We start from the raw sequence: 26116 nt of genomic DNA, 5'->3' as shown, positions 1-26116 counted from the left end.
TGTTGTCAGGGGCTGTCCTGTGCACTGCAGGATTTTTACAGCATCCTTAGCCTCTAATCAATAGAGGCTAGTAGCAACCCCACCCTTATCACCCCACACCCTTGAGCTGTGTCAACCAAAAATATCTCCAGCTATTTCCAAATGTCCTCTGACGGACAAAATTGTTTCTGTCTGAGAAACCCTGGAAAAAGCAGTTGTAGGGAAAAACTGAGTCCTGGTGTGTCAGATTGCTACAAAATCACATTAAATCCATATTATCTCTACAGGTAATTGTTCACATATTTCATATCAATAGATATTTGTTGAGTACCTACAGGTATAAGACACTTTTCAAATACTAAGAGAAATTAAAAAAAAAAAAAAACTAGAAATACGTTCTGCCATCAAAAACTTTAAAAGATAAGATGCTTCTGAAGTAACTGAATTTATTTCAATTCTATATATGATTATTTAATACCTTCTGGGAGCATATATATTTACTGACCATCTAAGCACATCTACTGGAGTAATAAGTTAGCAGATATTCTTAATAGAATTATCTGAGATAATAAAGTGAAAGCATAGAACTGATAGATCTTACTCAGGTTACATATTTGATGAATAAATATAGAACCCCTTATGAACTACTAAACGGAAATCTTCAAAGCTGCATCTGAGGAGATGGATTTTCTTCTGGGCTGAAATGCGTAACAGAAAAATGCCAGTCTTTTTCTAGAGATCAAGAAAGGCTTTATAGGGAAGCTCATACTTCAGTTTGAAATTTATGGTATTTTTCTCTGGAGCTTGGGATATTAAGCTTGCACAAGTTGGAGAATTCTACAGAGAGCCTGTGGATAACTAGGTGGATTGGTTGTAATCTGGCTTTGAGATGAAGGCCAGAGAAGTGTCTTTTGGGGTCCAACATGAGTAAACTATGTATAGGAAGATAATTGGCATGCAAGGCAGGAGACTTCATTTCCTAAGTTGGTTCTGACTCCAATCTGCAGTCCTGTAAGTTTATTTTAGGTCAAGAAAGCTAAATATGCTTTCACTGTATAAAACAAGAATTATGTCTTCTCAGTCTACCTCAAACTAAATACTGTAAACAAAAATTGAGCTACATTTGCTACATTAATATAAGCTATTAGCTACCAAATGAAATGATTATACTGAAGGTCTACTTAGATTGCTTCCAGGTCTGAAAAACCTATAGTTTTATGACAAAGCTTAAGTCTCCAAGATAGTACGTATGTTTATGAAAGAACAGTATATTGGTGTTAGCCTCAGAAATTTCACCAGTCAACTTTGCTAAGCCAGCTAGAATGAGAGCCACGTAACGTTGTCAGGTGATTGGTATTTTGGTACCATCAGGGACAAGAGGAACATACAAATAAACAGTCAAGTCAATCACTGGAACTGGAGAAAACCCCCACTGAATCCCAACATTAGGAGGAAAATTTTTCCCTATTTTTTTTTTCTGCTTCTAACTTCTCAGTATCAACTAGTAGCAAATAAGAATCATAACCCAGGCTTTGGTACTCTGAGTGCAGAAGGGGCCATAAAATGCATTTCACCTCTTCTAAGCTTTACTTTTGTACAATGGAGAAACTCTATTGAATTTTATTTGTAAGATCTGACTAGCCAACATTTCTTGGGCAAGAAAGAGATCTGCCAGTCCTAGGGTGAGGCAGAAAGCAAAGGGCAGTATATTTATCAAAGCAAAGCAGTCAACATGCATTTAGCTGTATGTTCTCAGGAAGCTTGCTAATTCCAGCAGTAACGTTAGGACCATCTGCGTAGTGTTTTACAGTACCTGCACACACTTTCGTATTCATGATCATTTTTAATACAGGACTAAATTCATTTGGTGAAGCTGCATGATTTTTACTTATACTTACTTATACAATGCTATCCACTAAAAGCAGACTCTCACCTTTGTGATTTTCTTTTCCAGTTTTTCCTGAGGGAAGCCAGTCCACTCAAATGAAAACATCAAAAACCGGTGGAATATTGATTGGAGATTTTTTAAATTATACCTAAGGCTGGATTTAAGCTCAGTCAAAATTAGGTTCCCAATTCCATCTGTTGTTCTTCAGGATTCATGAGAAGCAGAAGTGCCAGTTGGACTGGAAAGTTCTGGTGTGAGATGAAAATTTCTTACTTAGAACCCAGACTTTGTAGCCTGTCAGCAAACATAAGGTTTAGATATTTTGTGAAAATATTTCCCCAAAATAGCCTACAGTATGCTGCTTGGGAAATGTTTGAGAAGGAAGACAGAATTTAGCCAAGGAAGTTTGTGATCCTGGAGGACAAGATCCTCCGCAGAAGTTTCTTGGTTTGGTTTCTTCCTGCCCCCATCCCCATCTCCTTCTATCTCCTGCATTTTCTTTTTGCTTTCTGATGCAGCAGCTCAACGGGAATGTGCACATCTATATTTAGCATTTCCTTTGTCCCTATGGGAATCTGTAATCTCTTCAGACTTTACAAGGATGATTCACTTTGTTGTTTTCTCACTGTTGCTGCTAACTGGAAAATCACCTCATTGCAGACTTGTGCACAAGCTATGATTCCAGTCTGGGTTGAGTCTTCATTAGGTAAGAGAGATTCCAATAAAGACGATCCTAAAATTGTAATATGTTAACTCAAAACATTTAACTAAAAATACTTATTAGTCAAACGCAATTTGGTGATTTTTATGAACATTTTTCAAAATACAAACTGAGCAACTAAAAATAAAACTAAGACTATGCTTGCTCTAAATGCAGCCACAATGTGACTGTTTGGACAACAATTTTCCAGATGGTTGAAAACATCACCAACAAGTATTTTATGGAGTTTCCATTTGCCGGCGAATTGTGTTCTGAGAAGGTGGAATAGTATCTCCCCACAAAATGTGCAAGCTGGTGTTGAGATAAATCACACAATCTGAAAAGTTTAATATAAATGAAAGAATTGAATAGTAAGTGAACCAGAATTACAAGAGCTGCATAACATATTCTTGAGGATTTTCCACAATTGAGTTAGAGAAAGATGAATTCATTAGGGGCAAATGTCTATATGGAATATGGGAAGCCTCACAGAAGAATTAAAGCTCAGCCTTAAAGTCAGTTAAAGTTCAGGTAGAAGAGAAAGGAAAACACCTTTCAGATGAGGAAGTCCATCAGTCTAATTCCAATTAAGTGTCTAGTGTACTCTGTGCCACACCCTGTTCTAGGTTATAGACTCACCAAAAATGGACAAAATAGATATAATCCCTGCCCCAGTGGAGTTAGTAGACTGACGTCATAAAGAAGAACAGGTAAAGAAAAGGTGGAATATATACACAGTGGAATATTATTCTGCCATAAAAAGAATGAAATCCTATCAATTGCAGCAACATGGCTGAAACTGGAAGATATTATGCTAAGTGAAATAAGCCAGGCACAGAAAGACAAATATCACATGTTCTTTCTCATATATGGGAACTAAAACAAAAATTGATCTCATAGAGATAGAGAGTAGAATGATGGTGACCAGAGAGGCTTTGAGGTGTAGTAGAGAGGGTGGGTGTGAAAAGGGCTTGGTTAGTGAATATAAACATGCAGTCAAATAGAAGAAATATGTTCTAGTGTTTCATAGCACAATAGAACAACTGTAATTCACAGTAATTTAATGTATTAATATATTTCAAATTAGCTAGATTTGGAATGTTTCTAACACAAAGAAATGATAAATGTTTGAGGCAATTGATATGCTAATTAAATGGATTTGATCATTATACTTTGTATGCATGTATCAAAATATCTTATTTACTCCATAAGCATATAGGCTATTGTGTATCTATATAAATTTAAAAATTTGGACAGGCATGGTGGCTCACGCCTGTAATCCCAGCATTTTGGGAGGCCCAGCAGAGTAAATCACTTCAGGTCAGAAATTTGGGACCAGCCTGGCAAACATGGTAAACCCCTTTATTCTAAAAATAGAAAAATTAGCCAGGCGTGGTGGCATGTGCCTGTAATTCCAGCTAATAGGGAGACTGAGTCAGGAGAATTGCTTGAGCCTCGGAGGCAGAGGTTGCAGTGAGCTAAGATCATACCACTGCACTCCAGCCTGGGTGACAAAGCAAGACTCCGTCTCAAAACAAAACAACAACAACAAAATTAAGAGAGCAGTAGTGAAAATAAATAAAATCACAGCCAAGGCAAGAGCAAGTTGAGGTTTAGGATTTGTGCACATCCTGGAAAGTTTACTTTCTCCTCTCCATCTCCCTTAACTCCAAGCAGCATGGTCACTGGGAACTGCTACAGAAAATACCATCAGTAGGTTAGTTGATAATTGAATAAAGCTACTGTCTTAAAAGAAAAATCTAGTGGTAGTATTTTTTTGGCTCTATAAGCAGCTCAGATAGAGGACACGAATCACAAAGTAGCTGCCCATATCGATCCTGGACTCAGTGTAAACCCTCTGGGGGTCGTGAGAAGCTGATGAAGTCTAGAATTTTGTCATTTTTTTCCCTTGAAAATTAAATTATCACAAAAGGACTAACTATGAGATTGTGTCACATTTGAAAAGCAAAGATACTGAAATATAACACAATTCTTTATATTCCTGTTCTATATTTAATTTCTCAACAATTCCCTTTTCTAAAATGAGGTTTTAAAAGATAGATATTTAGATATGAAGTGTTTCAGAATGATAGAGGTAGAGAACATTAAAAATTAAAAGTAAAACATGGTAAGTAAAAATATTGAAGCATTTCAGCTTTTTTTTTTTTTTTTACAACTAAGTCATTAGTGTCTATTAACTCTGACCTAGAATTTTAAAAACCAAATGTAGGTCATGAACCAGGTTCTATGAAGTAAGAAAAACTGCCCTGCTGAAGTTGTAGAAGGGACCTAAACTTCTGCCGCAAATCCAACCTCCCCCCACACCCTCAAGCTGCCCCTGAGATGTTATCTCGCCACCCTAGGGTTCAGTAGCATTCAGACCAGAAAACAATCACAGAGTCTATCTCTTCTTTTTGGGAATGAAACTGTGTGCCAAAGTTAACTTCTAATTTAATTTACACATTTAATTTCATTTTCAAGAAGCTGAGCTTTAGTTTACCCAAAATTAACTATATAGTACCACTGAACAAGTTCGTTTGGCTGTAAAATTTCTAACATTTTTGAAACAATGAACTCATCCTCCTCAACTGGATTAACTCATTATTCCCAGATCCTCCTTTCTTACCTAGAAGTAATGTGATTAAGATAATGAAAAGACGAGCCTAGAATCCAGGTTTAATGGCAAAGGCCACTCAGCTCTATGGCCTCCATCCTGAACACAAACCAACTATATGAATGCACATATCTGTATGTGGTATGTAGTCTAAATATTTTTTTTATAATTATAAATTCTTTACTAAATTAGAGTTGGAGGATTCCATAAGAGTTAGGCTTTCTCCAGCAGAGGTTTAAGACTCACAGGGAAAAACTGAAAAAGTAGCAAGCGTCCAGTGACACCCTCCTGGTATGCATTCCTGCTAAGAGAACTCAAATAGACTCAGTCTCCTTAAACAATATGGAGCATTAAAAAAAAAAAAACAGTAATTCCTTCTACTATATTAATGTGGAACACAGAAATCAGGTACCTATAGCCAGTTAGAGTTCTCAGCTAGTTAGTTTTTGCTTCTATCCCAAAGAAACAAAATTTGCTGTCTCAATTTTAAAAGGGCACTTATTAAAAGGACATTGTTTAACAATGTTATTATGATTCAGGATGGTCCAGCTTAGAAACAAACAGGAGGCAGAGACTAGACAAAACATGGTTACTTCTACTGATGTTTCCAGGACCACCACTGTTGGATGCTTCTACAACCCATATCACCTGCCCTTCCTCTTTTTGTCCCATGCTCAAAATTAACCCCTCCTAGGCAGAAGCATTTATTTGGCTAAGCTTCTCTCATATGTCCAAACCTTGCTGCCACAGGACAAAAAGAGTTTTCCTGCCCCAACCCCACCCTCTGGCCCATTCACAACCACAAAACAGGAGATTCTCCAGAATCAATAAGGAGATTCAGAGGTAAGGCAGCCAGAAAAATGGCAAGTATTTATAGTCAGAGTATCTGAGTCAAAATACTACATTATTAGCCATTTAAACTATAGATAAAAAAGAAGGGTCAAATTTTCAACTCCAAAGTGTCAAAACTATTGGACTACCGACAACAAGAGGAAAACACTCTGAGTCTCTTGGACATTCGTTCTCTAGAACAGTTTTATCCAAAGTGTGCCCTATTAAACATAGCATGTCTCATGAGATACTGGTCATGTACAGAAAATGGTTCATATCGCATATTTCCATTCTGGAGTTATAAAATGCTAGCTAGAACATCATATGTTTTAAAAGTTTGTTTCACGCAGCATCCTCCAAACTTCTTTAACATTTAGCCCTAACACCCACAGCATCAGTTTTCAAATGAGCACACTAAAAAAACAAAAAAGTATTCCTCACAAAAGCAGCATTGCATCCTATGAAACTTGTAAAACCATTTCACAGGAATTATGACCTTTCTGGCTTCAGAGTAACTTAATTAATTTCATTATTTATTCCTTGAGCCCATGAAGTTATAGCAGCTTGCAGTAAGTCATATTACAGGGCATCTGCCTTCCCAAAGATGAGAACATGTAGAAACTTTGCTTCTACCATAAGGGTCATCCCTAATGGCCAGTGGGTAAATTGTGTATTAGTCTGTTTTCACACTGCTACAAAGATACCACCCAAGACTGGGTAATTTATAAAGAAAGAGGTTTAATTGACTCACAATTCCACATGGCTGGGGAAGCTTTAGGAAACTTACAATCATGGCAGAAGGAGAAGCAGGTACATCTTACATGGTGGAAGGTAAGAGAAAGAGAGTGAAAAGTCCAGGGGAAACTGCCATTTATAAAACCATCAGATCTCATGAAAATTCCCTCACTATTACAAGAACAGCATGGGGAAAATCATCCCCATGAACCATTCACCACCCACCAGGTCTCTCGTCAACACCTGGAGATTACAGTTCAAGATGAGACTTGGGTGCGGACACAAAGCCTAACTAGTTGCTATTCTTCTCCTTTATTCCATTTAAATAGAGTATGATAGAATAGCAGAGCCCCCACCCCCCTTCCCCTTAGCAAAAGACAAAAGGGATAGAAATTATAGGAAAAACATTGGAGCTTTGGTTAGATGTGAAAGTCCAGATACATATTCCCCCTTCTCTCATCTGTGGAAGCTCTGGGCTCTTCTTTCTCCAGCAGGCCAGAGCAATGTGTCCTATATCCAAACAGCTCTGCCAGGCTTCATGCTGCCCATTTCTTTGGTCATCAAGAACATAAACAACTGAGAGCATGAGACATTACTGAAATCACTTCCTTTCATTTTTACCCCCTTTAATTAAATGGAGACGAAAAAATTAATCCCTAGCAGGATCAGAGTCTGAGAGTGAGAGATATCAAGTGTTTTATCATTACATCCTGCCTGCAACTCTGTACTTTGCTTTGTATCTAGGCAGCAGATTATTGCAGCTTGCCCGACAAACATGATTAATAACTCAGCCAGAGCCTTTGTACTGGATGCAGTGTTTGCCAAAAAGGGCAGAACTCAATGGAGAAGGGGGCACTGCAGTGACAGTTACTTCCCTGTCCCATGACCCTTCTTTATAATTAAAAACCGAACCCAATTACGTAGCCAACATTCACTGACATAAGCCTCTTTCCTCCTGTAAGTGATGAGTGCTGATGTTGAGATTATTTTCAAAGTTCTAAAATAAAGCAAAAAGAAATATGGTGATCTCGCAAAATGTAGCTTCCAGATTTAATTTTTGGAGCTGCTGAGACCTGTCAGACTTGTAACCTGTATTGCTGTGCTCGGGAGACGTAATGCCTTTGCTGTGGAGCAGAGAAGCCATGAGTCTGTGCTTTCTTTGTGTCGTCTGTGTCTAATAGCATTTGAAAACCTGCCATGGCATAAATTAAAGAAAATCACGAGACCATCCTAACCAAGTGAGGTGGGTTGTCAATGACTTAGTTCATGCTCTGTAGCTATTAATTCTGCTGCTGAATAGATTTGTCAATTGTACTATTTTTCCCTGTTTTGTACAATCTGTTCTTTACTGCTTAGTGCCACTGCTTCCCTACTGAGGCAGCTTCCAAATAGCAGCTGTGATACCACCCCCAGCATCCTAAGGATGTCACCCAAATGAAGTAGATAGGTTGTGAAATTTGACCCCTACCCCATATATACGTGCAAGAAAGTACTCCGCCAGATGCAGATTTTGGCTGGGGGATGCCTCTAAGGGAGAATCAGACCCACGCAAAGGAGGCTAAATCTTGCCGGGTTTGGTTCTGAGGGAATAATCACTTTATTTATAAAGTGCCCCTCCTACCATGGCCCTGGAGAGCAGTCACAATTGTGACTAGATAAAAACATTAATTAAAGCATCATAAGCCACCCTGAAGGTACAGGAATAAAAGGAGGAATTTTGCAAACGTGCAGGTTTCAAAAGGGTTGCCTAAACAGAGAAAAGGCAAGTAAGGCATAGACTTGAGAGAAGAGAGCCCAACTCCTGAGAGAGCTCCAAGGCAACAGGGAGGCAGCATAGGTCTCTTTCAGAAAAACAGGAGCTGAAGGGAGAAGCCCAGGTCATTACCTCATGGGATGCCTATTTGGCCCAGTAGCTAGGCCAGGTGTCTTGAAAGAATGATCCAATGGCATGCTGACATGGATGAGTCCGAATGTTTGGTTACTTGCTCTTAAAGTCAGTAGGATTAACAAGGAAAATCCATTTTGTTATTTGCATAATCCTTTGTGTAAAAAAATACTTGTCTAACTCACTTTAAAATAACAAGCATGTAGCTTTTCAACTCCAAACTACTAATCATCAGATATGCCATCCAATCTTCGAGGATCATGGCTATTTCTCAGCAGAAAGACAAAATTGGTCAATAATTCAGATATGAAATAAATGGTATTTAGTGACACTAGGGTTCAGAAGGGCATGGTGATTCAACTTCCATCTCAGCATGAAATCCACATGTACACACAAATACACACAACTCGATTTTTTTCTTATTCTAACCCATTAATACCAGAACCCTTAAAATATTATCCATCATTTATAGCTAAGGGGAAGTGATAAGTAAAACACTCCAGAAAAAATTGCCATCCATCACTGTCTTTTACCTTTTTTCACCCCATTGGTGAAAAAATAAAATTCTAGTTCTCCTCAATAAAAGAATGAATCATGTTTCAAGTAATTCTGCAAGAAGTCTTTCAATAATTTTATTGGAGATTGCCATAAATTTTTGCAGAGCTATTATGCATTGTAATATGTGTTGGGATTGGCTCACCAAGAGTAATGGTTAGGATAAAAATAAACAATAATCTAAAGTTTTTAGTAATTTGTAGCCAACATGTTTTAAAATGGTCTTCATAAGACATGTTTATACCAGATGGCCTCCTCGCCTGATTTGGCCCACACTGGCTTTCTATACCTTAGTGCTAATTATTGTGCAGGAGATACTTGGTCCAGGTACCTATATAAAGAACCTAGAATGATTTTAACAGGGAACGTTTTAAATATAATTAAAGGCTTTGTTGAGAACAGCAATCTATCAGTCTCTAATGAGAATTGCAAGACTAATTATATGCACTTTACACACAGGGACCTAAAAGGATTTAGAATAGATTCAAAGATCAGATTGGAGCTCATCACCACTGAGGGAGCATGGCCAGGGTAATTGTCTCTATATTGATCTAACTTGTATGTTTCTCATTATTCTTGCCCCAAGTGAGCTATGCTCTTCATTGAGATGCCAGTTTCTTATGTTGGGGCCTCTATTACTACATCCAAGCCTGTCCTTATACACTTGATTAGTATATAATCTGTGATTGTTGCATAGGTAATACCAAGAATGTCTGTGTAGTGCTGGAGCAGTGCCTCTTCACTGAGCTCCCTCTGCTCAGACACTTGCCGTGGAGATCAGCATCCTGGTACTCTAATGGCTTCAACAGCTCTGTGTGCTCTAAGAGTGAACTTGAAGGGAAAACATCCTGCTTAAGGGCCTCAAAATGAATCTCCTAACTAAACCATCAAACATGCCCTTCATGAACATGTTGTAAGAGTAACCTTTATCTAGTGTGACAAAGGCTCACATGTAATGAATCCTGGGGCTGTATTTGCTACTAGCTGAATAGATAAGTCATCATCCAAAAGAATTATGTCTCACACTTGCTAGTTCTGATCAAAGAAAATAAACCTAAAATGTGGCTCAAGATTTTATGTCATGTATGTGTATAGCACCAACTATCAAACAGAAAAGGAATTCATTCATTTAGCTTTTTTGTGGGTGTGATGGGAAAATGTCTGCAATCAACACTCTCTATATAAAGTTAAAAATTAAATTTATTCAAATTTGCCCAAACAAATCCAAATTCATTGAATTCAAAAAATACATGAAATATTCTGAGCCCTATCTTGCCTTTCTTTCATTTACTGTGATTTCTGCCAATATACTCCCTCTTAGATTCAATAGTGACAGGTTTTATATCAAATTATGAGGCTGATAGACCCCACATAAACAAATCAATCTCATGATTTTAAATTCCTATCTTATTGCAGTTAATTATTCACAGCGACTTGAGAGTTATGAGTTTTATGGATATAAGTGTCATATTAACAATTGTAGTTATGATCAGCAGCATGAGAAAATTGGCTTTTGTAATAACACCATGAACATCAAAGATTCAAAAGAAGATGTTTGGAGGGCCTGCTATGTGCTAGGGAGCATGCTTGGTGCTGAAAAACAAATAAATACAGCATAATCCCTTATCTCAAACTGCTCACCAACTAGTTATGAAACCCAAAAAACAGGCCAGGTATGGTGGCTCACTCCTGTAATCCCAGCCACTTTGGGAGGCCAAGGCAGGTGGATCACTTAAGGTCAGGAGTTTGAGAACAGCCTGGCCAACATGGTGAAACCCCATCTCTACAAAAAATACAAAAATTAGCCTGGTGCACATTTGTAATCTCAGCTACTCAGGAGGCTGAGACACAAGAATCACATGAATCCAGGAGGCAGAGGTTGCAGTGAGCCGAGATTGCACCACTGCACTCCAGCCTGGGTGACAGAGCAAGACTCTGCCTCAAAAAAAAGAAAAAAAAGAAAAGAAAACCAAAAAATAGGCAGCATTAAAAACACATGATAGATCGATCATTGGTCCGTAATACATTTGGCTGCACTAATTTCCATTAAGAAACCCCAAGTAAGAGTGGGTTCAGGATAAAGGAAGCGATTTGCCTCATTTAACAAAAAAGCTGGGAATAAGTCAGCCCAGGGATTATATCATGTCCAAATCGTGGCATCAGGATCTTCTCATTTTTTACTCCATCATCCTTTAGGATATGGCGTTCATCTGCTTGGTCACAAAATGGCATAACTAGCACCATACGTCTTATTGCCACTCTAGGGGAAAAGGAGGAAGAGACAAAGGCAAAGAGAAGCATAGCGGCCAAACTTTTCCCGGAAGCTCTGTCTAGAAATTTCTACATTTCAGTGGCTAGAAATGGGTCAGTCACTCCTACCAAGAAGGTAGAGGAGTATTTTAGTTGTGCCTCAATGTTCTAATAAATGAGGGAGAAGTGGAGAAATACACTAGTTGGGGTGACAACTAGCAGCATCTGCCACAGGAATAATGGGAACTCCAAAGGATTACAGGACATCAATCAAAAGAAGGTTCTCCAGAGGAGAGGACAATGAAGACTAGCCCTGAAATGCTACCAAGGGCAAGCGAAGTGGGCGGACTGAGAGGAAGTATTGGGGGAGAAGGAAGCAGGAAGAGCGTTCCCAAAAAAGGGCATGAAAGTGCTCCTATCCCTGCTAGTAGTTCAGTGTATTTGGAACACGGGGTTTTGAGTGGGGGGAGGACAAGACGAGACTGGAGATACCGAAAAACACCAGATGCAACTACATATGTGAAATGTTTTAGAGTCTTGTTAGCTGTGCCATACTAAGTCGTTTGGGCTTCACAGTAAAGTTAAAAAGGTGTCATTATGTCATGAACAAGCCTTGCAGTTGTTGTCACAACCTTGCCTCCTGTCTCCCTGTGGAGGAGTCTCTGGCAAAATAACATTCCTTATCTTTCTCTCCATTCCCTACTCTCTCCTTCAAGAAAGGAGAAACCGGTCTGATGGGTGAGTTTGGGAGAAGACACTGGGCATGCTCAGCCCAGCCACCCACCCCCACCCCCACCCCCACCCCTTCTTCTTTAGAGAGCTAGCCTGCTCCTCCATGTGGCAATGTTGCAGGGGCAAATGCTGCCTTTGTGAAGGAGGCCTGAGGCTGTTCAGTACAGCCTATGACTGGTTATGCAAATCTAATTTTGATTCAGGTCAAGAATGCTAACAGTGTTAGGAAGTTCACCGTAGCCTCACAGCCAAGCCAACTTCTCCAGTTCAGCTTTACTGGCAACAATGCTGGTATTTCACTTTTCTTCTGTCTCATGCTTTGGGATGTTGGCTCTGAATTTGGTCCTCTAAACCCACAAAAGGTGGTGATTTTCCCTCTCCGGCCACAGTGTCTGTTAGTCATTCCATCTCACCCCTTTACCTTGTCCTCAGCCATACGGTTTGTTCTCTTCCAGCTCTGTGAGCACACAGGTACAGGGAGATCTGAAACCCTTCCAGACTGTTAGATGAGCTCTCCGCAATGGTTATGTGGCAGGCACTCCTCTCAAGAGCATTTTGTATGCCTAGTTGTTATTTTTTCATTAGAAATAAATTTAGTTGGGAACTCTGTGCCTGGCACTCTAATCCTTCAGAATTTTGGCCAGAAGACTCCACTGTTTTCAAAACAAAGATCTGCCTTAATTGCCTCTGGCAAAATATTTGAAAATAAACTCCAAAAATCAATGGAAGTATAGTACTAACATTGATGATACCCAAATTGACACATTTGCCTGGCTAACAAACTTGTGTCAAGAAGTGAAAATAGAAATTCAAGCCACATGATCCTTACCTGGACATGTTCACTGGATTTATGTGGAAAGCTCATTAGTGTATTCCCTAGCCTCTCTTGATTGGAAAACACAGGGTACAGCTGTACAAACATTGCTCTAACAGCTTCCAAGAATATAAGCAGAGAATGGTGACATCGAACAGCAGCATTAATGAGAGAATTGCTGCTCAGAGATAGGACACTTGCAAATGCTGGGTGTGAGGTGGAAAATGCAGAGCAAATCACATAGAAGTAAATGCTGAAGAATAAAGACAGAGGTTGGGAGGAACCTATTTCACCCCAGGGATGGAAAACAAATAGAACAACCTTTGGATCTCACCCTATGCATAAATATACAACACACAGATATTTCTTGAAAACAATTCCCAACAATGAATCATAATGCAATGATAAGTCATTTCTAAAACATTAGATTCATGAGTTTCTAATTGGCATGATAAATCAGTCTGCACATAAGCTATGATTCTGGTGTTTCCCACCTTTTCCTTTGTCATGTCGTTCAGGCATTGCATTGTCATGATTGACAACTTAATAAAAATACATTTTTATCATCTCTAGTTCTTCTAGAAGACAGGATATATGAGCAAACGGTGGTAGAAAATGGGAAGGAATACATAATCATTTCTACTGCATTTGTTACACCATTTGCCTATTCACATGGATAACTGGTAATTGTTCTTAACAAGCAAGAGACAGCACTTGGCCTTGTGCCCAAGATCAGTCCTAGTAAACATGTTTACCAGAAAACCTTTTATACTCTGGGCCTTTTCATCTCCAATTATCCTCTTCTTCCCTTTGGTAATGTAGTTGGCTCATTTTTTTGTCTTCCTCCCTGTTCAGAATCCCCACAAAGCTGGATTTTTAAACACACCTGAAGTATAAGTTATCTGCACCAGAAAGAAAATTTAGTCATTTCTTGGAAATACTGCTATTGGTTAATACCAGCACCAGAGAGCCTATATTTAAATCCTAGTTTTACCAAGCCTCAATATGTGATTCAGAGCATGTTAGTTAACTCATCTAGGCTTCAGTTTACTTATATGAAATGGGAATCGTACCTACTGCAGAGGTTTTCCATAAGGATTAATGAAGTAATTAAAAATAGTTTTGAGATTGGGACTGGTGGCTCACACCTATAAACCTAGCACTTTGGGAGGCTGAGATGGGCTGAGATGGGAGGATTACTTGAGCTTAGCAGTTCAAGAACAGCCTGGGCAACATAGTGAGACCCTATCTCTTAAAAAAAAAAACCTGGGTATAGTGGCTTATGGCTTTAATCCCAGTTACTCTGGAGGCTGAGGTGGGAGAATTGCTTGAGACCAGGAGGGTCAAGGCTGCAGTAAGCCATGTTCACACCACCACAGTCCAGCCTGGGTAACAGAGCAAGACCTTATCTCAAAAAAAAAAGAAAGAAAGAAAAAGGAAAACCTTGCATAATCCTAATAGATAATAGTGATAATATTACGGTGACTATTCCAATGGTCTTTACATTGTAACCTTATTTCAAAATAAAATGAAGGAAAGATCATGCAAAAAATTACTTGGTAGGGGTATGTTACTGAAATGTGAAGCTAAACCAAAACTTGGTTGCAGGATATGCTGCTTAAATGTTCAAGCTAAGTCAAAACCTTAAATAAGACCTATGCTGAATAAATTTTTTGGAGTCTGTGATGAGTGTGGCGAGGAAGGATTTTCTAAAGACATGTGGCACCATTTAGGTCTCAGCAATAGCCATGGCTTGACTTCTTGTTGGATGTCCAAGTATGTCTTTAGACTATCACAAAAATCAAGGTTACAAAGCAAACACCCCAAAGGCCTGACTATATTTCAGTTGTATCTAAACTCATTAGGTCAGTGTGATACATTTTTCATGATGCAAAAATAAAAAAATATTACAATCTAGGTAGGAAGAGAATGTAGGAATATGCTATACAGATCATTCTTCCAAACAGGTCACTGCCACAAAAGAATTAAAGAAATACAGTCTACAAATACCACTGCACTGCACAGAAGAGTTCAGTAAATATAAAAAGGAGTCCATTCCGTCCACTGTCTTAAATACTGGAAAGGAAGGGTAGAGAAATTTGAAAGTGTTCTTCCAGAAGTTTTGTTATTTAAGAAAAATTTGCAACATTTTAATGAACCAAAATTGCAGGGAATTTTTTTATTAGTAAAATATTATGAACATGGTTTTTGAGGCCAAAAAATAGATATTTAGGTTCTGCAAAAACAGCGTTTGCCTGTGACAAATTCATAAAATTTTATAATTCCACCAGAGGCAAAACTGTCAGTTTACCCCATAGGAGCTAGAGTCCCAGTTGGAAATGTGAAATTTTAGCTCAGAAAGAAATCTGTGTGTTTTGCAGAACTTAAAACTGATTCTCTTATTTAGAGTCTCAGTGAAGCCAAGCCATGCCAAAGTGAGGAAAGCAGCAATGACGGAGGAAGAGATGAGTTCAGGAATCAGAAGGAGAGAAGGTAGAGGAGGGAAGTACTGGGCACATGAGACCCTAACAAAGATCAAAAAGGGAATGATGTAACAATGGATGTGCTACAAATTCATAGAATTAAGAGGCTTAGAATTTTGTTTAAATACCAGGTTCAGAGTATCAAATCTCCCAACAAATACCCTAAGACCAGGATTTATTTTCACGGGCTCTATTTCTGTCCACATTGAATCTCCTCTCTATGTTCCTGCCTCTGGTATTTTTCTTCGATGAAAACTGTGCCAGGTTTTATTATACAGTTTCAAGGAGAACGGATTTTGCTTTCATATTTGCACCGAATTTTCAAGATGTAATTTCCTAAAACAGATTTTGGAGAAGAGCGTAAAAATAAAACTAAGATGTTTCACAAACACCTGATCCTTTCTGAAAGGATTCCAAAGCCTCATAAATCTTCAGCATCGTTATGTGGGTTCTCACCTACAGAATTTTCAATCATACATTAAATATATATGACAGAAACTGAACTTGGGAAGAACTGAATGGGGAAATTAAAATATATGGTTTTAATCTCATTAATAAAGTCTGCTATTAGAGATGGGCTGGAGACAATGAATAAAAAACTATAAACTGTTTCTTCACTAAATAAGGTGGGCCTTCCACTATCCCTGAAGACCCTTTGTAGATTCATTCATTTTCTGACTCAACATGTATTGTATCTCTTATTCTTCAGACAGAGGAAGGGATGCAAAGGTGTTTAAACATCAGAAGATTCAAAGGTTTATTTTGAGTACATGTAACCTTCCAGGCAACTAATCCAAATAAGAACCCACACTAAATACAGCTTTTCTTGGCACTCAGAATTGAACTACCTCTGATAAAAAGGAGATTGGGCTCATAAAACACACTCAGTTTACCTCCACCACACCACACCAACTACTTCTCCTAAACCAAAAGGAAGCAATTCCACGTGGCCCTTGATATTTGTCAAATTGAATATTTCAGCATGCTCAGTGAGGGTATCTTTGTAATAATACTGGACACCACTCATGTAAAATTGTTGAATCAGAAAATGTTCATCGAGAAGTCAAAGCTGAAGACACCATCCTATCCCACAGCCCATTAAAGGACTTAGAAAAATATCTATTTGGAATAAATCATTCAAGAAACATTGATGGTGCAGGTGCCATTTTCGACCGTGAGCTAGAGAGATGAAAAGAAATGAGAACTTAAGGATAACAAGCTCTGCTCCAGTTTCTCAAGGACTGTATTTAAGATTCTGCATAGTGAAGAACTCAGTATTTCTCCTTTAGAAGGAGCTTCATTAATGAGGAGAGTCAACTGCGGAGTTTAAGATGAGAACTTCTCATACACATACATGGCAGGTGGTGAACTAAAAGGGAGACCCCAAATTACTCATGCTGCTTAACATTCAGAGAAATACAGCATGCAACAAAAAGACAGTGAGTCTGGTGACTAGAGAGAGCTGCTGTGCAGAGGATACTGTCAGAAAGGAGTTTTTCAAGGGAGGTTAAGCACAGTTACCTTAGTAAGTCACTGAAGAAACTGAATAAGAGAGTAAGATAATGAAAAGTACCAGGGACAGATCTACTGAAAACAAGAAACTACAGAGAACTGATAATGAGCAAAAAAAAAAAAAAAAGAGGCGAGGCTCATGAAGAACAAGGTTCCGTTGATATTAATGCAGCTCTCGATCCACCTAATGAGCTGTCCTAAGTGTCTCTTCAAGCTTTATTGTGCATCCAAATCACATGGAGAATCTGTTAAAATGTAGATTCTGATTCAGGGAGTTTGGGAGAGGGCAGCAATTTTGCCTGAGGTGATGCTGATGCTGTTTATCTGTGGGCAACCCATTGAGTATCAAAGAACCTATTACGGAAACTCATCAGACCAATGAAACAATCAAAACCAACAGCAGAGCCCCTGGAAGGCACTTAAGGGTAAGGGAGTAGCCTGTTCTCTGGAGTATCTCTGAATCTGGTTCACTTGCTGTACAGATGACTTGGTTCTCTTCTTTCAGAGCATGTAATTGGAAAGGATGTGACAAAGGTGGCCCCCAAGTTTCCATGTGATGCCTATCTGCCCCACTTTCTGACTTTACTGTCTAGGAGAAATTATTCCATTTTCTGAGCCTGTGTTCTTTATAATTTTAGTAATTAAAATCCTCCATAGAACTATTTGGAAAATCAAAATTGAACTATATAAGAATATAGTAAGACCACAAATATCAGTTCTTCTTCCTTCTTTCCTGTACTAATTAACATTGATATAGCTGACAATAAAAGAACACTTTCACAGAAACTTTCATTTTGTCCTCTCAAAATCCATAAGCATGATCCTTGTCAGCACACTCCAAAGATGAAAAAGCAAGCTTGGAGAGATGTTAGTGCAGTATTAAGGTCCCTATGGTTTGGATAGAGCATACTTCAATTCAGATTCTCAATCTGTTCTTTATAGGAAGTTTATCACATACAGGCGTGGTGATTCACAGGTGTAATCCCAGCACTTTGGGAGGCTGAGGTGGGTGGATCATGAGACCAGGAGTTAGAGACCAGCCTGACCAACATGGTAAAACCCCATTTCTACTAAAAATACAAAAATTAGCCAGAAGTGGTGGCCCATGCCTACAATCCCAGCTACTCAGGAGGCTGAGGCAAGAGAATCGCTTGCACCCAGGAAGCAGAGGTTGTAGTGAGTCTGTACCACTGCACTTCAGCCTGGGCGATAGAGTAAGACTCAGTCTCAAAATAAATAAATAAATAAATAAAGTTTATCATTTATAAAGACTCATACCTCCACTAAATAAAATATGTAAAATGTCTAGCAGAATTTCCTGTCATAGTGTTTTCTCTGCTCTTTCCTAAAATGCAACTATGATAATGCAAATAAATTTGTTAAGTCATCGTTTTAATTTCCTAGGGCTACTGTAAAAAAGTACCAAACTGGGTTGTTTAAACAACAGCAACACAGGTCTCACAGTTCTGGAAATAGAAGTCCAAAATTAAGGCACTGACGGGATTGGTTCCTTCTGAGGGCTGTACGGGCAGGATCAGTTCCAGGCCTCTCTCCTTATGCGTGTGTGTCCAAATTTCTCCTTTATGTGAGGACATCAATTGTGTTGGATTAGGACCCACCGTAGTGCCCTCATTTTAACTTGATTACCTCTATAAAGACTGTGTCTTTGAATAAGGTCAGATTCCGAGCTACTGGGGTAGGACTTCAACATATAAATTTGGGGTTAGGGGATTGAAGCAAAATTCAAGCCATAGTACCAAACACTGTATGTTATCAGTCATAGGCAGGTGTTGAACAATTAGAACACATGGACACAGGGAGGAGAGCATCACACAATGCGGTCAGTAGAGGGGGGCTAGGGTAGGGACAGCTGGGTGGGGGGGATGGGGAGGGATAATGAGGGGAGAAATACCAGATATAGGTGAATGGGGGGATGAAAGCAGCAAACCACCTTGCCATGTATGTACCTATGCAACAATCCTGCATGATCTGCACATGTACCCCAGAACCTAAATTATGACTTTTAAAAATGCAAAAAACAAGAATAATAATAATAAATCCACAAAGACAAAAAAAGTAAAATTGGAAACAAGCCAGTTTTGGAAGATGAAAAATGGACAGAAAAATAGAATATCTAAGAAATCTGAATGTCCAATGCACACTGGTGGAAGAAACAGAGTATTTTTTAAAATACGACACCAGAAAACTTGAAAAATGGTAGCAACTTGTTCTCCCCAAAAGGAAAGAAAAGCAAAGAGCTGAAAGCAAGATGTTTATTTTGAAAATATGTATAAGTAGAACGCATATCCCCAGGCATCCCCCATCCACAATGGTGGGACTTATTTGGCAGAGAAATTGAACCCTGGACATCCCAAACATAGGAAGGACTGGGGTAGGGAAGACACTGTACTGGAAACAGGCAGACTGAGTTAAAATTGGCATAGTGAATAATAAGCCCCCTACTGCTCCTCTGCACACTGCCTTAGGAATACAGGCAGACAGGCAAATACTGCTTCATGAAGTGATGGGTAAATTATTCTCTGGAATAACTGAATAGTTCTGGGAGTAGTTGGAAGAAGACTAACAGATATTGACATGTAGGGGTCCCTGCCAGGAAACTTCTGGATCTCTACTCATTAGGCCTTCAGTAAAGACTAGAAGTTGTCCAGCTTCAACTGCACATATAGAATTTGCAACTATATTTTTAGTTCATTGTTCTTTCTTAAACTATCTGTATTGTAAAATATAAGGCACATAGAGAATAGTGCCTAAGACAAATGACATTTACTCAATGAAATATTGCATAGTAAATACCTATGTAGACATCAATTGATACCTATTATGTATTGTTTCATTTATGTCTTGCTCAACATTAGTGAGATTTATCCACATTGTGATAGGTAATTATAGTCCATTCTTTTTCATTATTGTGTAACATTCTCTTATAAGAACAAATTTTTACTCTAATGTTGGTAAACATCTCACTTGCTTCCATTTTCTATGTATTGTGACCATTGGTGCTTTGGCAGTTGTTGTATGTGTCTCTTCATGTCCATGTGCAAAGCATCCCTTTTGGGTTTTTACCTAAAAGTAGAAGTACCAGGTGATAGGTTATGCATATTTTTAACTTTATATGCAAGCTAATTTTTCCTAGTGATGTTGTACCAATTTGCTCTCCCCAAAATGATCCTAGATAATTCCTGTTTCTTCATATCATCACCGACACTGGGTATTTACATTCTTTTCTATTTAGAGTGGCTTACTCTTAAATAAAAGAGTAGAATCAAGATCAACAGCTATTTCAGGAAACTCTCTAGTGTGAAAGACAATGAACAAGAGAAACACAAGAATGAAGATGGTAAGTTTTATGAAAAATAAAACAGATAAACTTTTAAAAGTATTTTAATACCCTTGAAGAAATTAAAAGCTACTGTGTCCATAAAAAAGAATCCTTTTTAAAAATTGAATAGAGAATAAGAAAATAATAAAATTCACTGGAAGGATCAAAAGATAAAGTTAAGGACTTCTCACAAAAGGAGAAAAAAATCGAGGACTCAACTACTAAGTTATAGGAGTTGTAGAAAGAAAACAAAACACGACAGAAACGGATAGAAGGAAATTAGCAAAGGACAGATACAGGTAAAATTCCTAGAACTAAAGAATGTGAATTTCCAAATTTAAGGTGACCAACAAGTGCCTGACCCAATGAACTGACACAAAACAAAACAAAAATCACACCGAGCCACCTTATCACTGAATTTCAGCACACCAAGGGGAAAGAGAAGATTCCGTCAATAAACGACAGCCATCTACAAAAGAAGTGCAATAAAAATGTCTGTCGCGCTCCAGGAGGGCAACACAGCAGTAAGGAAACAATGGAAAAAAAAAACACTTCAAAATTGGTAGATGAGAGAGCCTGGTATCCAAGCAAAAATGAAGAGAGAAAACAAAAAGATCACAATGAAAAGCACGCATGTTTCATCTCACTGACACACTGAGGTAAAAGTATATGCATGATGTGTGAATTTAAGGAGGAAAGACAGTTAATAAAAATTATAATAACATTTTCAGAAACATTCTGAGAATCATTATTTCCAACTTGATTCTCTACCTGGCCAAGAGATTAATCATTGTGAGGGTAGAATAAAGACATTCTCAACTAGTAAACACCTTAAAAACATTATCGGCCAGGTGCAGTGGCTCACACCTGTAATCCCAGCACTTTAGGAGGCTGATCCACTTTAGGTGGATCATGACATTAGGAGTTTGAGACCACCCTGACCAACATGGTGAAACCCGTTCTCTATTAAAATACAAAAAAAATTTACCTGGGCATGGTGGTGCACACCTATAGTTCCAGCTACTTGGGAGGCTGAGGCAGGGGAAATCACTTGAATCTGGGAGGCGGAGGTTGTAGTGAGCTGAGATCACACCACTGCACTCCAACCTGGTGACAGAGCAAGACCTCCATCTCAAAAAAAAAAAAAAGAATCTCTCATGTTTAGGTTACAGGTGGAGGTCCTAGAGAACACTCATACAGCAGGCCAAGAGAACAACCAGGCCTACATTAAAGAGAAGGACTAAGAATTCCTCAAGTATGTCCCCAAGATAGAAACAACCCAACAGTTAGCAGGTTTATTTGATCTTATAGAAAACATAATTCCATAACTTGTGAAAAATTAATGATAGTCTTGTATACATACAAAACTAAGTACACCAAGGAGAGCGAGAGATGCATGCAGGAGGAAGAGAGATGACATGGCTTCAGGGATGGGAAAATGTTTGAAGAGTGTGAGTAGTCATAGTACACCATTTGAGCAGAAGATTATCTGTGTATCATAATAGTATCGCTACATTTAAATATATCCAAATTTGTTCAAAGGGAAATGTGGAGTAAAAAGATCGAGGCAGAAAAGCAGACCTAAAAAAAGAAAGTTGATAATGAATGAAACATCTAAAAATATTGAACAAATTTTAGATATACAGAAATAAAAGCCTAAAGTATTTAGACAAACAGAAATACAAGCTTGAAGAAACAATTTAAAAAGTAGACAGTAGTTGCCTTTAAGGAGTGGAATTAAATATGGTGGGATGGGGCAAGAGACTTTTGTCATTGCTGTTGTTTTTGGTGTTACATGTTTTGTAGCACTTTGGTTTTTTAAACTATGTGTTATCTCTGTTTGATGATATGATCTTCCACCTAGACAATTCTAAAGATTCCTCAATTTGATAAATGAATTTACTACAGTTGCAAGATACAAAATCAACATACAAAAATCAGGACCAGTGCTATACTGGCATAGCAATCAAGCTAAGAACCAAATCAATAAGTTAATCCCATTTACAATAACTACAAAATAAAATAACATACTTAGAAATAAACTTAACGAAGATGAAAGCTCTCTACGAGGAAAACTATAAAGCACTCATGAAAGAAACTGCAGATGACACACAAAAAACGGAGAAACAAGCCAGACTCATAGATTGGAAGAATCAATATCACTAATATGATATTGATTCATGCTACCCAAAGCAATCAGTGGATTCAATACAAGTCCTATCAAATTACCAATATTATTTTTCCATTTTTCACAAAATTATTTTAAAAAATTTTTAATTCAGATGAAACAAAAAAGAGCCTGTAGAGTTCACTCACAAAGCAATCGTAACCAAAAAGGACAAAGCTGGAGGCAACACAGTATCTGACTTCAAATTCTCTTACAAGGCTGTAGTAACCAAAACAGCATGGTAATGTTTAACCCCCAAAGATAACCAAGTTATTTATGTTCCCTAAGTTGTCTTTGTCCCCTTGTTCCCAAGACAGAAAGGAGAGGAGAGCAGAAGCACCCAGAATGCTGGTGCCAATAGTTAGAGTAGGCTTTTTTCTCTCACAGTACCCACTAATAAAGACAGAGCACCATTAAGGAAGTTAAACAGCCAATTAAGCAGGTTGCATTAGCAAAAATAATGAGAATAAATTCAGTCCTTTCAGCTATCAAGAGATTTTGACTAAAATTATTATTTAAAGAAATTTTCCAGTGTATAAGGTCCATGTGCTACGGCTTCAGCCAGAGCTGATCTCATCAGACAATTCCCTTTCCCCTACTTGTTGACTAGACCCCAGCCACATGGCTTCTTTGTTGTTCCCCAAGTATTCCAAGATGTTTTCCATCTTACAGCCTTGACACTTGCTCTTCCATCTGCCTGGAAAACTCTTTCCTCAGATCTTTGCAAAGCTCACTTATCATCTAGTGGTCAGCTCAGAGGCCATCTCTTCAAGTCAGACTTCTCTGATCTCTTCTGTCAACTGGAGCACCCACTCCAGCATATCTCTAGTACTGTACTCTCTCTTCTTCAGAACACTTAGTTCTATTTGAACTCCATCTCTCTGTTTAATGCTCCATTTTCACTGTCTGCCACTGGAATATAAGGTTCATAATTTTGTTCATTTTATTCACTGATGAATCACAGAGCCTGGCATAGAGTAAGTGGCAAATATTGGAGGGAGAAATGGAGGAAGAGAAAGGAAGATGTCCACTCTCTTTAGCATTTCGCAAAATGGAACACAGCCAGGTTGTATCCGAGGTCTTCTGGGGGTATTGCCAATGTCAAAGCCAGCCCGCTCCAAACCTGCCCTGGCATCACAGAGATTAGAAGTAGGGTTTAAAGCTGCAAAAACACCCATGTAAGAAAAGGAGGCTTCAGAACCAAGTAGCAACAGAGAAGCAAATGAAAATGGTACTCATTTTGTATAGGTACTGAGCACAAAGCTATTTAGAGAAGAAACATGTGTCATGTCCTCTAAAACAAATCAAGAGAACTCAAAGTAGAAAAATAGTAGAAACAAGCGACCATTTGGAAACTAGCATTTCTAAGTCAATTTTGATTCCAGTGTCCAGGAATACAGTTGATCTCTATTTTAAGAAGTGGAGCTGTCAATGAAGCCATCCAGAATAATTTAATAATAGCACATTGGAAGAGAGATGCTATAAAATTACAAATCTCTTTAAAGAATTCCAGAGCTTAATTTATATGAGGCACCTTAAAAGGACTAAGTCCAATCTGGAGAAACCTACACTAACTCCTTCCAAAACGAAAGCAAGTTTTTCTAAGTGACAAAGTTAATTCATTTCAGCCTAGCCCAGAATACTCCAGTGGAGACAGAAAAAATCCTTTAAACTTATTTTGTAACATTAAATGACAGTAAAACTTCTGGATAATTTGTTAAAGGTTCAGGGTAGGAGAAGACTCTGCCTGTCCCTCACCTCCTGCGAGAGGCAGAGGATCCTCTGGCTTTTTGTCTCAGTGACTCAGCCATATTCCCACTGATGCAAACAAGGCCACCCTAGACTAACAACTTTGTGAGGGTCATAAATCAACTGCTTTCTCTTCTAGGGAACTGGAAGAACAGAATAAAAAGTGGAGTAATTAAAAAAGCAGAGTTGCCAGTATCAGTTAAATCATCCCTCCAAGTTAAGCTTAATGAATGTCAATTTTCTTTTCTGTATCCATTTTTATAGTGAACATGGCAGCATCAGGGAGAAGCAGCCAATACAGCAGCACTAAATTGTACCTGTTAGGGCTAAGTTGGCTTTATTTTCATTTCATGTTTAGAGTCAATGATATATCCTTAGAGGCCATGAGCTTTCCCACTCTCCCACAGATGTCTTCTCAGTTAAGGCTGTGGTTTTCAAAGTGATATCCCCAAACTAGCAAGATCAGCATCACCAAAAAGTGTGTTAGAAATGCACATTTTTCCGGCCCCACCCCAGACCTGCAGAATCCAAAATTCTGAAAATAGAATCAAACAATGAGTGCTTTATCAAGCTCTCCAGATAATTCTGATCCCTCCTAAAGTTTGAAAATCTTTGAGCTAGAATAATGCTATCCACGTTAACAAAGAAACCTGAATTTTTCAGTGACATTACATATAAACAATTACTTACCATTCACATAATAGCTCAGTATGATTCACACGGTGATTCGGGGAGCCAACTTGCTTTCATCTTGAGTCTGCTTCATCTATGATGCTCTCAGAGTTTGCGGCATTTTGATTGATGGGAGAAAAGGAGTAGAGAATTTCTATCCTCATCTCATAATCCCTGGCTCAAAAGTAGCACACATCACTTCCACTCATAGTTCATTGATAAGAACTAGTTAATGAGTCACATTTGGATACAAAGGAGACGAGAACGTATTTTCCCTGGCTGGATGCATGCCTCCTTGCCACAACACATACCACTAGGAAGGAGCACAAATCTCTGCCATGAGTGTGCAAACCGCATCCATGCAAAGAGTGATGTAGCTAGGGCGGGGGGAAGACAACCAACCCCTCACCCAGAGCATATTCTCCAGAATTGGCACATTTTCATCATTGTAAAATATGGGTGCATTTGTTGCTAATACAATGATAAAAGAGACCACAGTTTCTCAAATGCTAATGTACATACCCATCACCAGGGAATCTAGTTAAAATTTAGATTGTTTGCAGGCTCAGGGTGGGGACTTATTTTCTTCGTGTCTAAACAGCTCTCAGGTGATTTCAATGCAATCGTCCATGGACTATACATTGAGAGCAAGAATTTATAGAAGATAACTTGAAAACAAGGATCAGCGTGTTCAATATAGGATGGTTATACATTAAAATCTAACGTCTGTACAATACTCTACATACATGGCCATGCATGATCGAGCTCACTACCCTCCCTGCCACCATCCCCCAATTCCTCCCATTTCTTTTCCTTCCACTCTCCACACCTCGCTGACTTCACTCCAGATATAGCAATCTGATTACTATACTTTGCACATGTCAGGCACATTCCTTCCTCAGATTTGTTGGGCTAATACTGCCTCTGCTCAGAATGCTCTTACTCAAGATAGATGCACAGCCAACTCCCCACCAAGTCTTCACTCAAATGTCACCTTCTAAAAGAAACCTACCCTGACCACTCAAAGTTTAACTGAAACTCAACTCCCTCTTCATGTACTCCCAGTCTTCCTTTCCCTGCCCGACATTTTCTCACAGTCTCAGCATGATATATGCTAAGTGCCCAGAACATTGCCTGGTATATACTAGATGCTCAACAAGTTTCAGTAGAATGAGTACATCAGGGTTCAGATTATAAAACCAACCCAAAA

General features: G+C 38.6%; 1 long non-coding RNA gene across 2 annotated transcripts in view; it reads right to left on the bottom strand.

Annotated features, from left to right (window-relative positions):
* LOC128928821 (uncharacterized) overlaps window positions 1-25276 on the bottom strand; it is a 276849-nt gene extending 251573 nt beyond the window's left edge. The window contains exon 1 of one of the 2 annotated variants that reach the window (XR_013521727.1): window positions 24925-25276. This is a non-coding gene — a long non-coding RNA (uncharacterized LOC128928821). Of the gene's footprint in view, window positions 1-1912; window positions 2379-24924 lie in introns of those variants that run through there. The other variant, XR_013521726.1, reaches the window with a different exon arrangement.
* Between the last annotated feature and the right edge of the window lie 840 nt (window positions 25277-26116).

The sequence above is a fragment of the Callithrix jacchus genome, chromosome 8 (assembly GCF_049354715.1).
Source record: "Callithrix jacchus isolate 240 chromosome 8, calJac240_pri, whole genome shotgun sequence".
NCBI lineage: Eukaryota > Metazoa > Chordata > Mammalia > Primates > Cebidae > Callithrix > Callithrix jacchus.
The sequence above is the reverse complement of the archived record's forward strand: the minus strand, read 5'-3'. Positions and strand labels throughout refer to the sequence as shown.